Consider the following 5,000-nt stretch of genomic DNA (forward strand, 5'->3'; position numbering starts at 1 on the left):
AACACTAGTTGGAAAAGTAGGATGCCACACGCGCTAGAGGTTTAACAGGGAAAGCAATCCAGCGCGAAAATGAAACAATGAAATAACGAATAAATTATATATGAGAAGTAAGAAAAAACATAAAATATAACGTATTTCAAAATTAGTAACAATTTTGAAATAGATCTGCGTGTCCTTGTGTGTTTACATTCTGTCTAAATATTCAGCCGTCACTTTTGACGGTTCGCGTACACTAGTATTCAATAACTGTGGTAGACAGTCGGACTCCAAAATTAACATCATGAACATATTCTATATTCAATCCATTTTATATATTTGTTCTTAACCTTTTTTCTACTTTTTTTTTAATCCTAGGGTCTCCTTTGCCGTTTTCTGTTCATGATCTTCTATTGATAAATGAGCTTTAAATTTGTTTATTTTTATGCCTCGTGTTACACCAGTAAGATTTTTTTTTTTTTTTTTTTTTTTTTTTTTTTTTTGCTATTCGTGAATGAAACAATCTCTGCCTTCCTCTCCATTCTCCATCCGCCTCGTGCGGCAACTTGTGCGCCTATTTTCTGTTGATCCCCCAGCCTTTGCTCAGCGTTGACAAAATAGCTTAAACAACTAACTTTTTCTGTTTTCATATTTTTTGTTAACCGTGGAGATCCAGTTTATTTGTAAGTTACTGCTTCTGGCCTGATTAAAAAAAGTCAAGAATAATAATTAAAAAAATAGCAAAGTATTTTTGTGTAAATGTTACTGAATCTGAAAACAAAACTTTTGCATTCAGTGTTAGAATACCTTTACAGTGCGTCAACTGAACCCACTCTTGAATGGGTGCGCTTTGTGGTAGAAAGTAATGTCTCTGACAAAAAGAAAGAAGAAACATTAAGAAATAGTACAAGATAAATAAGTTGGCCTAAAGGAACGTCATTGGTTTTCAGCTACATAGCAAAGATTCCGAAAAAATATAAAAATCTCGGGTGAAAACATTGTGATACAGGGGTAGGCCTATACAGTGATGTACTTCATCTATTCTATAGGCACCCATTTTCCTCTGTAGCTTCTTTTTTTCATTATTCTGATTATTGACATTATTAGAAATTTTATAATTTTCGGTACCAAAATCATGAAATGTGTTTATCTTAAGATGAAAGTAAGATCGCAGTCACTATCACATTTTACTGGAAAATCAAGGATGAAACTATTGTACATAATACGTCTGCCAAGATATACGATTAAAGGCTCAATAAGCTATCTTTGAATATATTAGACCATTCATCTCTCTATATACGCAAGGCTCAAAACAACTATGCAACCTTAATGTTACTTTATTCTTAAATTATCATCGACTTTATCTCGATGATTGCATTTGGCTGGCTCTGAGATCAGTCAGCGTAGAGGTACTAAAAAAGTTGGGCAGCTAAATTAATCAAAGTGAAACGGGGCAGTAGGTAAAGTAGAAAGTTTAAAGGTAGGTGCAGCTAGGGATCGAGGGGATGCTGCAAAGTCCCTAAGTAAGGCCTACAGTACGCAACGTGCGGTGTACTGTTGGCATTACTGAACTTCTCTGTCTCAGGAAAGGAATCTTTCAGTCAAACAATTTCATTATAATTACAAGAAAACATCGAATGTCTTCTTATCATTTCTCGTAAAATATTCGATGAACAGTTTGACACAGGAGTCCCTGGTACTCCTTGGTTCGAAGAAGTGAAGCCTGACACACCTTTACTTCACGACGAGTAATAAAAAGTATATTTTACGGAGAGCTGGCAGAGGTGGCGGGCTGGGCTAAACACAGGAACTCGCGACGCAGTTGTAAGTCCTTGATGTACCAGGAATTCCTGTTTCCAGCTAAACATGATTTTTTCTTCAGTGAATGATTTTTTTCTATATGAAAAAAAAAATCATTTCTCTTGATACTTTATGGTCTTTTTTCACTTACACTAACCTTTTACCAAATTTTGCTCGATTATCTAAGGTTCACATCTTTTTACTTTATCATATTCTCTTTAAAAATTAACATTACTTTGTTTAACTCTTGGGATCCCCAATCATCCCATTCAAAAGATTCAAGTCGACAACCGTTTTCTATGCCTCCAGTTATACCACCCCATAGATAAGGCGTCTTTCCTAGGTACGTCACTCTAACCTAATCCATAACAAGGCCTTCCGAATACCTGCTAGAGACCACTGCTGATTTTCTCCCATTCTTCCGAAATTCAACACAACAGACTTCCTGTTTTTCAGCTGACAACACAATCCTTCTCTTGGTAACTGTCACTTTAAATAACGTTTCTTTGCAATTTCAGTCCTTTTACAGCTTTCGACGCTGCTCTTTGCTGTTACCGGGTAGGTATGAGTAATCCTCAAACTTTTAGCTTTTTTCTTTTATTTCCCCCGCTTCTTTCTAATCTCAAAATCTTTAGCCAATATCTGACCATTATTATTATTATTATTATTATTATTATTATCATTATTATTATTGCTTCGCTTGTAGTTTATTTATTTCCTCATTTTCCTTCCTCAATGGGCTTATAGCATCCTGCTTTTCCAGATAGGTTGCAGCTTAGCTAATAATAATAATAATAATAATAATAATAATAATAATAATAATAATAGTAATAATAATAATAATAATGTAGGTTTAGTGAACAATTCGTGGCTTTTCCCTGTCTGTTTATTTTCCTCTCTGGTATTCATTTTTTAAACCATCGTTACTGTCCTCCCTTCAGCAGAGGTGGCTATCATGGAAGGTTCATAGCCTTGTATGATGTGTTGGCTCCGCCATGACCAATTTATCCTACATGAGTTGTTTTATTTGTATCCCTGTAAATATAGTATTTGTTCACTATTGTTTTCAGATATGAGGAGACTTTTCATTGCTTTTAATTCATGCCATATAATTTGCACCAGGCACTAATTCTAGTTAAATATCTGTTAAGGGATTCAACATCCCCAGATCTAAATCCAGGAAATGGAAACGAGGAAGAGTAATATTATCTGCATATGGAATGAGCTGGATTTCTAGGCCAAACCACTAGAGAGTTATGAGGTCCTTTGACAGGATTACATTGGGTCCTTCTCTCTGGTTACGGTTCACTTTCCCTTTGCCTACAAATACACTGAATAGTCTGGCCTATTCTTTACTGATTCTCCTCTGTCCTCATACAACTGACAATACTGAAATTACCAAATAATTCTTCATCCAAAGGGTTACAGCACTGTAATTGTTCAGTGGCCACTTTCCTCCTCTTAAGTGTAGAAGAGACTCTTTAGCTATGGTAAGCAGCTCTCCCAGGAGAAGGATACTCCAAAATCAAACCATTGTTCTCTAGTCTTGGGTAGTGCCATAGCCTCTGTACCATGGTCTTCCACTTCCTTGGGTTAGAGTTCTCTTGCTTGAGGGTACACTCGGGCACGCTGTTCTCTCTTGTTTCTCTTCTTGTTTTATTCACGTTTTTATTGTTTATATAGGAGATATTTATTTTAATGTTACTCTTCTTAAAAATTTTATTTTTCCTCGTTTCCTTTCCTCACTTGGCTATTTTCCCTGTTGGAGCCCCTGGGCTTATGGGATACTGCTTTTCCAACTAGTGTTGTAGCTTAGCAAATAATAATAATAATAATAATGTGTAGGCTATACAGTATGAAAAGTAATAGGCCAAAAACACTACCCTGAGGAACACCAAATATTACAGTTATATACTTACTATGGTGCCCATCAACAATTACTTTAAAACAAACAATTCTTGTATAATATGAAGCCAGTGAAACTCCATAGTGATGGGTGGCTTGTTGATTATTGATTTTAATACATTTTAGAAATATTTAGATAAATTATAGAGGCTGGTTCATGATTTTTGTATCATATACCTCTGCTATATATAAAGTTTATCTTTAAGTATGTTTTGACACGTAGGTTACACAGCACTAGGCCTATCTTGTAGAGTCATTCCAAAGTGAGTTTCTCTGAGAGGCTTTTAGACCGTTCGTTCGTTTTAGAGCGACAATTACACAAAGTGTACAAGCCACGGGCTCTTGCACAATGGCAGCCCGTAATTGGGATAAAAAAGAGTAAGTGACGACTTTTAGACCATGTGTACGTTCCTCCCCCTCTAAGCGGTGAAGCATACACACATTATGATAGGAAATTGGGAATTTACGAGTAAATCAGTTTAATCTGTTCACCATTCCCCGTGATTTACAGTTTAATTTACAAAAAAAAAACATCGTTTCTTTTACGTTTGTATAGATCAATTCTCTTCGGTATAACGAGAGAGAGAGATCTTTTACGTTTGTATAGATTAATTCTCTTCGGTATAACGAGAGAGAGAGAGAGAGAGATCTTTTACGTTTGTATAGATTAATTCTCTTCGGTATAACGAGAGAGAGAGAGAGAGAGAGAGAGAGAGAGAGATCTTTTACGTTTGTATAGATTAATTCTCTTCGGTATAACGAGAGAGAGAGAGATCTTTTACGTTTGTATAGATTAATTCTCTTCGGTATAAAGAGAGAGAGAGAGAGAGAGAGAGAGAGAGAGAGAGAGAGAGAGAGAGAGAGAGAGCTGTGCAGATGGAGGTAATAACATAACCACGTGTTAATTTTCTTTTCAAATTTATTGTCGTTCAAAGTAGCTGTAAAAATGCCTCATTTGTTTAAATAATCTTCTTCATGGATGCCAATCATGATTACCTTTTGCCAATCACATTTTTTAGTAAATTGTTTGGGTGTTCTCTCTCTCTCTCTCTCTCTCTCTCTCTCTCTCTCTCTATATATATATATATATATATATATATATATATATACATTTTGTAGAACTTCAAAAGATTAGACTTGCAGCAAATGTTTTTTGCTGAACAGGCTGACATAAGTCATTTTAAAGTTTATAAATGCAATATGTTTTTATGCTGTTACTGTGTTTATAATATTTTATTTCAATTGTTCATTATCTCTCATATCGTATGTGCATTTTATAAAAATAGATGTCGATATGCAATTAGAGTTACAGCTTGGCT

The sequence above is a fragment of the Palaemon carinicauda genome, chromosome 2 (assembly GCF_036898095.1).
Source record: "Palaemon carinicauda isolate YSFRI2023 chromosome 2, ASM3689809v2, whole genome shotgun sequence".
NCBI classification, from domain to species: Eukaryota; Metazoa; Arthropoda; class Malacostraca; order Decapoda; family Palaemonidae; genus Palaemon; species Palaemon carinicauda.